The sequence below is a fragment of the Boleophthalmus pectinirostris genome, unplaced genomic scaffold (genome assembly GCF_026225935.1).
Source record: "Boleophthalmus pectinirostris isolate CB_2022bp ecotype Guang Dong unplaced genomic scaffold, ASM2622593v1 HiC_scaffold_3, whole genome shotgun sequence".
Taxonomy (NCBI): domain Eukaryota; kingdom Metazoa; phylum Chordata; class Actinopteri; order Gobiiformes; family Gobiidae; genus Boleophthalmus; species Boleophthalmus pectinirostris.
The window spans coordinates 17,580,881-17,593,681 of NW_026571299.1; positions in this window are offsets into that span (position 1 = coordinate 17,580,881).

Sequence of the window (12,801 nt, forward strand, 5' to 3'; positions counted from 1 at the left end):
TCACTTCTTTCTGTATACTATGTTGTATTCCCTTAGCTGTAAACTCAAAGTGGACAAATGCCTCACTCAGCCTGCCATCAAGTCACTGCAGTACATAATAGCTGCCAGTAGAGGGCACTACTCTCACAATTTGCTTTCACTACAGACTCGGTGTGAAAAAACAGACCTTTTAGAACAGGCTGTCAGCCCATCATATGAGTGATAAAGGTCACTTTTTTAATGCAGCTCCGCGCCTGCCCTCAGTCACCCTACTGTGCTCGTGTAGTTTCTACTCTCTGTGTGAATGGATGTAATACTAAGTTAGAACATGGTTGGATGGGGAGACGAAGCACTTAAGCATATTTAGCTCAACATTACCAAAGAGCCTTTCAGCAATTAAAATGAGCTTAATGGGAGCAACAAACCATTCAACCAATGATGCATTTACCTCTTTTAACCTTGTATTTTATGAAAAGATACAGTTGCTATGGTTAAAGAAAACAGTGTAACTTTTTGGAGGTGGCACAATAGTGTTAATAGAAAGTTAAAGGAACAGTATGTAGTCGAAACCTTTGTAAAGAGGCCACAACTGAACTCAGGCTGATAAATGATTGGCTGCAGATGCTGGGGTTTTGGTACCGAGGATTCAAATCCTTTTAGAGTCCTTTTAGGTTTGAACCAACTGGATTTCTCAGGATTTCAGCATTGAAACTGCTCAGTTGAAAGACTTATATGAGACTTTCTTATGGGATTATAGCCTCGAGTATCAAAACACTAAATTGTAACATAATAAATGGGACATCACATGCAATATGTTTGTAATTAAGAATAAATCTGCATTGCAGTTGTTACGTCAAAGATCAGGTCTATGAAAATTAAATCAAAATCTTTCTGTTCTTTTAAATATAATGTCATAGCCAGAGGAACAATATTTCTATGGTGACAGGCAGGACCTTCTTCTCCTGACCTAGTGTGTGTGCAATAAAAATATCCAAAACAACTTTGTGTTTTTGGCTAAAACACAAAGCTACACAATGGGGCTTTAAAATAATATCTGATGAACTGCTGACCTCTTCCGGTAGAAAGCCCTCAAGGGGAGCAGTTAATAAAACCAGCCCCTATCCAGTCTTTAGTTTCTATTGGGAATCGAGTCAAATCCGGTGGAGTCAGCACAAGTTGTTTTTTAATCTTTTGTACTTTTTTGCTTCTGTCTGATCTGGGTGGACATAAACGCTGACTGGACCTTTTCAAACAGTCGATAGCTCATTTTTTGGGGGAGGTACCTTGACTCTCGGTGTTCTTATAGTTTGGTCTAAACAGAGCATTGACATTTCACGAAGCGCAAATGGAAAAAGAACAGTTTGACTTTTAAAATGAGCTAAAGAAATTCTTCCAGAAAGGTTGTGATGAACTCAAATCAAGTCCACGTCGCAGCAGGTCACAAAGTTCCATCAAATATTTGAAAAGTTTCTTGTAAATCTAAATGTTCAGTTTGATACATTTTACAGATTATTCAGAGGGAGGTGTTGTCTTGAATAAGGATGCTCCGATACAATATTGGTATCAGATATCTGCACCGATATTGAGCATTTTGATGGATTGGATATCGGTTCAGTCGATATTTGGTCCAGCTGATATCTTATTACTGACTTACATTTATTTAACACACACAACACACTTACATTTATTTAATTAAGAACATTTTTTATTTGAGTAGATTCAACTTGACAAGTAAAATTATGGAGTAAGTGTGTTTTTCTTAATTCAAGCAACATTCAGTTTTGGTTCTTATTTTAAGTGCAAAGAGTTGTTGTTTTTCTTATCTTCTTAAGTGTAGCAAGATGTATTTTCATATTTTAAGTATAAAAAGTCTTGTCCTATTGGTAGATCATTTTACTTGTCAAGTGAAATCTCAAATCATTATAAAACTTTTTTAATCCGAGTCATCTCAACTTGGCTGGATTTTAGTTTTTGCAGTGTGGACAAAGTTGGCACCATGTAATATTTTTTAGAGTTGTTTTGTAATTATTTAAAATGATAAATAACTTAAAAAACACTAGATGCAATTGGGTTTTATTCTTTTTTTATTTGCCATACAGCGTGTGCTTAACTGAAATAAATTATAGTTTTACTTTATTTAGTCTTTGCCCTAGAAAAATGAATGTATCAAGAAAAGTTTAGAAGTCAAGAAATTGTCTCAGTAGATTTGGTATTTCTGTGCAACTAATCAAATTCCCAATCGAGTCAAGATCCAACTGTTTCATACCGTCAGTGATAAACATCTACAGCTTACCCCCATGGGTAGAAAAAAGTGTTATTTTGGAGTTCAGACTTTGCAAAAATGTGTTTGAGTCAAATGAAACTGATTATAATTCTGACATCCCTCAGGCAGGACATTTGAATTTGTCTGCATTTATTCCCTCTTGTCCCCATCTGAGAAAATGGAACTATCTAACTCCTGGGCAAGTAAACACAGGGAAGGTTCTGACCCTGTTATTTTCAAAATGAGTAAAAATCAGTAAAAAATCAGCCAAAATCTGTCAAAATCAGTCAAATTAACTATCAGGATCAGTTTGTACACCAACCCACAAATGAGAAAATACAGTCCTTTCATGAAACCGTGTAATCCCTCATTTATCCAGAAGTTGTCTAATGTAGGAAATGTTTTAGAAGTAATCATAGTAGTCACCTGAGCATTGTTTTTGAATGTAATTAAACCATTCATAGTAAATAAAACTTTGAGTGATATTTACTTCAACTTTGACATGGGAATTGCCAAAATCCAACAAATTCTCAATCTTAGCCTGTAACTCCCATCAGCTTTACTCCTTGTATTTTCCAACAAAAATATTTTAGCAGTATTTGAAATCTGATTTTCCTGATGTTCCCATGTATAATCAATCAGAAAACAGTCTCACCTTCACAAAGTGCCCAGCCATTAGTTTGTACTCCAAAAGGTTCAAGAAAAGGTTCAGTCTGAATTGAGGAAAATGTTATAGTTTCAGGAATATTCAGGAATTTGGGGAAAAATCATTGACATTTGACATTTTTAAAGGGCCTATATTGTGCTATTTTCTTGTCTTCTGTATGTTATAATGTTTCCTCATCACAAACATCCATGGAGTTGTGTTTTTTTTTTTTTTTTCATTCAAACACATTTAACTCACAAATCTTGCATATTTAGGCAGCGTTTTTCTCTCACGGAAAACACTCCATTCCACCTTGTGATGTCATGTCGTAATACAGGAAGTGCTCCACTGTGTTTCTGAACTCCATTCACCTTTAACAGAAACATTTTGGATCATTTCAGCCCTGGAACTGCCAATCTCTACTGAACAAAAAATAAAAAAATTAGCTGTTAACTTCCACTACATGACATCACAAGGTGGAACAGAGCATTTTGAACTTTGGAGATGTAAACAGACTAATAATTCAGGTTACTGAAGCATATGTGAATGAAACAAAACTCAACTCCAGGTATGTTTTTGATGAGTTAACAACATTATAACAAGACTAAAAGCTCACAAGAGTCAGTTTTGGACCTCTATATTCTCAGCTTTATATTTTTTCTGGACTCATATTTCCATGTTGTGTTCTTCACTTTTGGGTGTGGAAGAAACAGACTCTCTTGTTTTTCTGTTGTTTTTGAGATGATTTGTTGAAGAGTCACTGGACTGAACGTCATCTTAAAGGCCCTGTACCTGCTTTTTCCGATCTTGAGTTAAATTTGCCTTGCTCCAGTACAGATAGCATTTTTATTTTTGCCAAAGATTGTGATCCAAATGCCCCATGCATGTTCCGATTGTTCTATTGTCCAGTTGCCCCCTGTTGTGTTGTGAGATTAGCCTTCTCAGCAGGTCATATCCTCTCGCCTGGAGTTTGTGCTTTAAAATGACTTGGTCAGGGAAGGTCAACTGCTCAACACCATAACATATTTCTTTAGGGGAAGTTGTTATTGTAGCTCAGGATAGGTGGCTAAGAAGTTAAATCAGAAATCAAAATACATGAACAGCTTCTCTTTTGTGTTGTTGAGAATGTTTAAACAGATGTAGTTGCTCATTAATTGGGTCATTAAAAACAAAACAAACAAACAAACAAAAAAGATCTATAATGGCAATAACTGGTGTAATTGTACAAGTGATACCATTTTACACTTAGACTGACATTGCAGATATTGCTGGAGGTTCTGTTCTCTTTGCTGCTTGGGATCCAGAATACACACTTTGTCAACACTTTACAAAGATCTGAGGCTACATTTATATGACAGTCTGAACAGAAGACACAAAAGTGGCGTCACGTCTTTTTTTATTCCACGTGTTTTCAGATCTGCAAGCATATGGTGACGCAAAAGTGTGTGGAATTGAATTGGGTATGCTTGTACTTAAAGCAACAAGGGCATCTTAGGACGAACTGGTGCATCCAGAATTTGACAGAGGTGATTGCAGATCCTTCTCTGTTCACTAATATTACCTGCATATTCTGTACATTTGTTGGGACGCCTCCTTTAAGTATATTAGAGCTGCTTGAAGGTCCGACGCATGGAAATAATCCAACATGTTTGTTTCTGTGTACTGTATGTATGTGACTTAAACACGTATGCGACGTGAGCAGATCTGTCTAGACTTTTGTGTCTTGGGCAGTGTAAACGGAAACGCAATGGTGGAGCGTATTCAACTTTTCTACGGAGCAATAACTACCTATTCATGTATGAACTATTAATATGCATGTCACGATACATGAATTAAGTGTGAAGAGGAGACCACTTTAGAATAGGAACCATATTAATTTCATTTTGTATCAAACTAATCATTTATTATCGACAAACAAAACATCACTTTAGAATGGGGAACATATTCAGAGCTTAATGACTTCATTCATGGCTAGTTGGACTCTAGTAACACCTAATAGAGTGTTTTATTACATATGACTAAGCTGAATTTATTGCAAATAAGCAGTAATAAGGAGTGTATTAAAAGGAAAGCGTTTGTAAATGTCTCACTAATAAGATAAGATAAGATAATCCTTTATTGTCTCCCATGGGAGAAATTTGTCTTGGGACAGGGGGTAACATGTTTTATCAAAAAACAGGACAACATAACACAAAGCAGCACATAAACAAACACCATAAAACAAAGTAAATATGAGACCAGTATGACCACGAGTGATGCACCAACAGGACCCTTAAATTATCCTTAACAGGCAAACCCTTGCATTCTTCTAGCAGATTAAGTTTATGGGGAATTAGACACTAATAAGGTCTGAATAAATACTAAAAACAAAAAAAACAGAACATAAGGATTCCAAATCAACCTTCCATTTATTGACAGATTTCTGGACACTCCTTGAGGATGCTTTCTGATCAGCTCTATCTTGTTCTTCATCTTCTGGAAACACGGTTCTTCTGGTCAGCTTCATCAAATCACTTCTGATCTGCTCTCTGACCTTGCAAAAACATCGGATTTCACAAAAAAATCGGAATTGAGCATCAAGCCCTGCAGTCTGAACGTAGCCTTAGATTCATCTCATCAGCTTCATCACATCACTTCTGATCAGCTCCATCTCTCGTTCTTCATCTTCTGGAGACAGGGTTCTTCTCATCAGCTTCATCAGATCTCAGGACCAGGGGGCTCAGCTGGCCCCTCCAAACCAGTCACCATGGGAACAGACACTGAAACAGAACAGTGTTAAGGCGTGTGCACGTTCAAAATAAGATACTATGGAATTTTTATTTCTTACCTCATGTTTGTTGATCATTATTAGAGTCAAATGAATTTAAGTTAAGATGACTTAGATTCATCTCATCAGCTTCATCACATCACTTCTGATCAGCTCCATCTCTCGTTCGTCATCTTCTGGAGACAGGGTTCTTCTCATCAGCTTCATCAGATCGTAGGACCACGGGGCTCAGGTGGCCCCTCCAAACCAGTCACCATGGGAACAGACACAGAAAACAGAAACAGTGTTAAGGCATGTGCACGTTCAAAATAAGATACTATGGAATTTTTATTTCTTACCTGTGCACCAGGCTTTTCACTATTGCATTGGCAAGATAATGAAATATGATGGCTATTACTTCTACTACTTTTTTTTATTTTATTTTTTTGTTTTTTTAGTTTAGTTTTTTTTTTTTTAGAGTTAGTCCTTAGTAGTTGTACTACCAAGTACTATGGGACACACTCTAAAAGCACAAGTTTAAAGTAAATGCAAGGAGTACTATACAGGAATGTCTGTCAAACTGTAATACTTTGATTAAATGTAGTGTGTCAATTAGAACCCACTTTTTCAGTACAATCTAACCTGGGGCCCAATCACATATTTCATGTATTGTAATTAACATAGTTAAAAATCACTCAGTTAAAATATAGACAAATCTTTACATGTTATTATCAAACTTTCTTAAGTTTTTATGAAATCCTATATAATAATCCTTGCTTTTTTCTTACTTAAAACTATAACACTCACAGCTTCACTTCTAACCATCCTATGCCCAAAAAAATGTTTAAGGTGTACTATGCAGGAATTTCTGTCAAAACTGTAATTCTCAAATGAAATGTATCATGAATTAGAGTTTTGTCAGTGAAAATTATTATTATTATTATTATTTATTTGTTTGTTGAAATCCTACATAGTATTCCTTTATTTATTTATTTTTTGTATTTTTTGTTTCACACAAATACAAAGCTACTACTACTACAATACTATAAAACACACTCTCACCTCTGACCCTCCTATGCCCAGAAAGTCTAAGGTGTACTATGCAGGAATATCTGTAAATCTGCAGTACTCAGATTCAAATTCAGAATAGAAATTACAGTTAAATCAACAAGAAAACGTTATGTTTTATCATCATCTTTGTTGTTTTATGAAATCCTACATAGTATTCCTTAACTCAATCAATAAAGAAATCAGTGGGGTGATGGGCGAGATTGAAGGTGGTAAAGTCGCCGCATTAAGCCAAGCTCTGAGTCTCAGAGGCTGAGTTCAGTCCGAGTCCGAGTCCGAGTCTTGGTGCAGGTGGAGCTGCTGGTGGAAATGGCGCCTGAAGCCTCCAGACGTCCCAGAGGAGTTGGAGGGAGCTGGGTCTGATGTAGAGGGGTGTGGGTTGGAGGAGGAAAGGCACGGCCGCTTGGAGCTGGGGTCTCCCATGTCTTCATCTTCATCCCTGACGCGCTTGCCTCCGCTGAGGGGAATGAAGTCCAGAGCAGGATCCATAGGGAGAGGGCGGGGAGCAGAAGAGCGAGCGGCGGAGAGGAGTTCTCTGATGGCCAGGGAAGGTCTCACTGCTCGCTGCTGAGGAGAGGGGGTCGGAGCGCGACCCCCGGGCTCCGCAGCTTGAACAGTAGAGCCTACCCACCTGCCATCATGCAACACCTGTACTTCAACCCTGTTGTGCTGACAACCATCCAGCTGAATCAAGTACGGCGCAGGACCCACAGGGAGAGGGCGGGGAGCAGAAGAGCGAGCGGCGGGGAGGCGGGGTCTGATGGCCAGGGGAAGTCTCTGTTCTTGCTGCTGAGGGGCCATCTCTTCTACCCTCTCTTCTTCCTCTTCCTCCTCTTCTTCATCTTCGGTCTCTTCTACCCTCTCTTCTTCCTCTTCCTCCTCTTCTTCATCTTCGGTCTCTTCTATCCTCTCTTCTTCGTCCTCTTCCTCCTCAGAGAGAGTCCCGTAGCCAGAGTCAGATGACTCCCCACTCTCTTCATCAGATGACCCAAACTCGCTGTTGTCACTCTCTTCATCAGGTGGCCCGACCTGAGGTATAGGACGACCTACCCCATACTCACCTTGGTCGTCCTCGTCCGAAGAGTAGACTGGAAGCTCCACCACCTCAAGATCCAGAAGGACTGGAGGAGCCGCAGCCTCTGCAACAGGTTTGACAATGTTAAACACCCTTTAAATTGTAATGTGAGCAAGTCAGACTAGTACCAAAGGCTGTAATGACTACTACTACTATTACTACTACTACTACTCCCAGTTATTTAAGTGTCATATTGAAGAGGCCTACAGTGTTTATCTGGAGGAGCCAGAGTTCGCAAGGCCGATTTGTTATTTTGACGTTTGTGTCTTAATTAACTGTAGGTCTATGACTTTGCTTCTGATCAGTTCAGTTGGCCTATTTTACTGGTACAATCTCTTATTTTACTGGTGCTTAAGTAATAATTTGTGGTGTGTTCCAAATTCAGACCAGCTGAATACATTTGTTTGGGTATGGCGTTGTCATTACAGTGCTGCAATGCATGGTAAGGAAATAAAAACATGCAATCAAAATCGAAATGAATGATACTATAAAGATATACAACAGACAAAAACTAACACAACACTGTCAGCAGAGTAAAGCTATAAGGCTACAAAACTGCACAATAAGTGGCTCTGACTGTAGTTATGAACAGTGCAGCAGATGGACTAGAATAAACAGCAGGTAAAGTGACTTGACTACCATATTCTTTGTACAATAAGTAGCTATAACTGTGTATTATCTACAGTGCTGTATATGGACAAATTAAATCAAGAGACTTGGGAATTGTACCAGCAAAGTTTCACATTAAGTTAGAGTATTGCGCGTGTTTAGGCCTACAGGTGGATGACACATAAAGACCTACAGGGCGAAGAACATTTTTATTGTGAATTTTTACTTATACTTGAGTAGACAACTGTGCATTTTAGAATTCATATTTATAAATGTAGTTATGGATTATTAGTAGGACAGTTTAATTAAGCATGTTTTTATAGTTTATAGGCTATATGGTGAGTCTTATAGGTTTTCTTGCACTGATTTCTGTCTGTCCTTTCCTCCTTTGCTCTGCTTCACCGTGCACCTGACAGTCTGGTAAACCCATTTAAACCAAACCTCAAAACGAAAGGCTCAAATTAAAGCCAAACACCCGCATTCTATGGAGATCAAATGTGCATCTTTTAAACATTTAGAATGGCTGGGTTACTATGGAGATCAAATGTGCATTTTTTAAGCATTCCAATTTAGAATGGCAGGCTGGGCGCCATGTTTTTTTTCAAAATGCCACAAAACCCTGATGAATACTGACACTCAGAAAATAAAACACAAATAATTTCCTATAAATGTGACAATAACTTTTCACTATGCACTCGTGCTGATATTTTTAGAGCAGTTTCACCAACTATTAATCATGATCCAAAATGAAATCGTCGAGTGAAAGTCACAAACTATCAAATGTTTTATTTTTTTTAATTTTCATAAATCTGGTTATAGGAACCAAACCTTACACCCACAGAAACAGTCACAGGTGGACAAAACTGTTGTTGTCGTTAAATATTTGGACTATGCTGTTAATATTTGTAATAATTTATCATGGTTTAATGTTATTTGATTAATTTTACCTTCGGGGACGTGATCCTGGCGGTCAGGGTCCGGAGCGGGGCGCACCAGGTCCATGGCGAAGGCCAGTCACGGTTTGGTGTATTTTCAATCCTCCAGAAAGTGCTGACAGGCAGATATACCAAGTTGTGATGATGTTTTACAACCGGTGAGGGGCTAAGAAGCGATGAATATCAAACTTTCGTACAAGTGTCCGCAGTGCGTCCAATAAGCGTTCTCATGTGAGAAAGGGGAGTGCAACTGAGCGCGCAGCCGCTTATATAGTGCGCACGACGTTCTATCGCTATGGCACCGACGCACCGACCGACGCCAGACCAGGCCATTGTACAGCTCCTGGGTTTAAAGCTCATTTGAAATTACAAAATAACCATATTATATAATTGTACCTCATGCGGACTAAAGCTGCATTGCTTTTATTATTATTTTATTTTAGAGGTGTTATTATTTTTTTTTAATTACATGACGTGACCGTGAGGCTGCGTGACCGTGACCACGTGACCACTCTGAAGAAGCCTGCTACTGAGCAGTCGAAACTGCCAGGTATGAAAACAAACTCTTAAAATGAAATAAAATAACCTAATAACAGAAGAACTAAACCAGGTCTAAACCAGAACTAAGCCAGGTCTAAACCAGAACTAAAGTAAGTCTAAACCAGAACTAAGCCAGGTCTAAACCAGGTCTATACCAGGACTAAACCAGATCTAAACCAGGACTAAACCACCAGGTCTATACCAGAACTAAACCAGGTCTAAACCAGGACTAAACTGGGTCTAAACCAGGACTAAACCAGGTCTATACCAGAACTAAGCCAGGTCTATACCAGGACTAAACCAGATCTTAACCAGAACTACGTCAGGTCTAAACCAGAACTAAACCTAACTAAACTAAGACTAAACGGGTTTAGTGGTTTACTCCTTTTTATTATGAAATACAATTCATATTATGCAGAATTGAGTGAAAAACAGAATTGCCCAGCCCTGATGTCAGCTGTAGCTTTTCTGTGTTCTGTTCATCCGACATCGTACGTAGGCACATCGCATTATTATTAAACAACTTGAACTGTATAGAAAAGAAAGCTCTATCTTTCTTTAGGCTAGATGTAGGCCTAAGCCTTTTACAAGCATCCTTTACACAGGCCTACATGTTACTCATGTTTAGTTTTTACAGTGTAACAATGGTTCAAATGGATAAGTGCCCAACCATATAAAATGTCCTTAAAAGACTACAAAAGACAAGACTAGATTTAAAACGGCAACTACTATCCTATCTATAACATTTAAAGTTGAACTGTGAACGTTTCAAAGTCAAACCGAAATAAAGAACTTTTTTCTAACATAAATGCACCAGCAAAAGTGTGAAATAGGTGTGCAAGCACAGAATATGCTCAAAATATAAGAGAATATGCTAAAATAAATGTTTATTCATCTTCTGGAAACACGGTTCTTCTGGTCAGCTTCATCAAATCACTTCTGATCTGCTCTTGTCCTTCATCTGCTAAAGACAGTTCTTTTGGTCAGCGTCCTCACATCACTTCTGATTAGACCCCTAGCTGCTCCGGTGTTCTGTCATGTGCTGTAGGAGCAGCGCTGATGTGTTCGTGTTGGGACCGTAGCCTCTTATTGTAGTTTTGTTGACATTGTTGGGGCGGGTTGTGAGCAGTGTGTTGTGTTGTTGGGGCTCAGATTGTGCTGCTGCGCAAACTTTGCGCTTGGCTGTGCGTTGTGCTCTGATAGTTCAGCCAAAAGTGACCCAAATGACTGTCTGGATACAGGGTTCTTCTTGTTAGCTTCATCACGTCACTTCTGATCAGCTCCATCTCTCGTTCTTCATCTTCTGGAGACAGGGTTCTTCTCATCGGCTTCATCACATCACTTCTGATCAGCTCCATCTCTCGTTGGTCATCTTCTGGAGACAGGGTTCTTCTCGTCAGCTTCATCAGATCGTAGGACCAGGGGGCTCAGCTGGCCCCTCCAAACCAGTCACCATGGGAACAGACACAGAAACAGAACAGTGTTAAGGCATGTGCACGTTCAAAATAAGATACTACAAAGACTTGAATGTATGGTTTCTTTTCTTGAAGATGCTACTTAAGTGTGCTGCTTATTTTCTGCAGAAAAGTGACGATGGATATTCATTCTGTCAGCAACTTTTGGGATGTACTTTGCCAGGTCATGGTCAGTCATTAATGGAATGACAGTTTCGTCAATCTGAAAAAAAGAATAAAGACAATGTATTAAATCATATAATCAAGCATACAAATGAACACACCAAGGCTTCACATTTGTGGCACCCTGGACATATTTGCTATAAAAAGACACCCCACAATAAATTTTTATTTGGTAATGTTCTGACTGTATTTTGGTTAATTTATGTGTGGCACTAATTCACTTTTAATTATTCTTTTAATTAAAATACCAAATATAATTAATACAAAATTAATCCAGTAGGTGTTGGTAATGGCACAATGACCTTTATTGTTTATATTATTGTTACTATTGTGTATAATATTAATGTATAATTCCAGTTTATATTGCATATGTAATTTCAAGTGCAGGTGGTACAAAGTATTAAGTATGGGGTTGCTTTTATGGGCTTACTTTTTATAGGGTTACTTTTGTCTCATTAATATTCACAAATGCACAGATGGTGATCTACAAATAGTAATTGGTTTGTACATGTGTTTTGATATCCACAAATTCCAATTTAATATTTGTAACTTGTATTTTGCTATTTACAAATAGATGGGCATTTGTAAATATATATTTTTTCATTTGCAAAAAATAATTTCATTTATAAAACTGAAAATTCTGTTTGTAAAATGTGATTCGCATTTGTGGATCACCAGTTCCATGAATCCACCGATTCCCGGTATGACATAATTTTGAGACGCTCAAACTCATAACAGATCCACAAATACAGACACGTTCTTGACCAGCAGGTGGCAGCAGGTGGCACGCGAAACATTTGACTGTTGAAATGGAAGCGTTTCTTGCTAATTTAACGTCACTTAGGCTAATTTTTACCTTTATCAAACGCCTCAACAGCTGAGGACTAAACCAGAACTGAACCAGGACCGAGTGTCTGAACGACCGGAGTTGTGCCCGCGGTGGCGGTGGGTGGACCGGCTCAGAGCTCTGCGCCCCGCGGGGCTAAACGCTCCCGTCACCGTAACGCGCTCCGCGGATTTGTGGTCCTCTTTCTCTCTCTCGCTCGTTCGCTCGCGCTCTCTCTCTCGCCTTCTTTCTTTCAAGTCCAGGACTAATCTTTGTGGAGAGAGAGGGGACGGGGTCCTGGTTTAGTCCTGTTTTAGTCTAGTTCAGTTCTGGTTTAGTCCTTAGCTGTTGAGGCGTTTGATAAAGGTAAACATTAGCCTAAGTGATGTTAAAAGTTAGCGAGAGACGCTTCCATTTCACATGTTTCCATTTCGCATGAGTTACACACTGTATTGGCTCTGGATGAAATAAATCGAG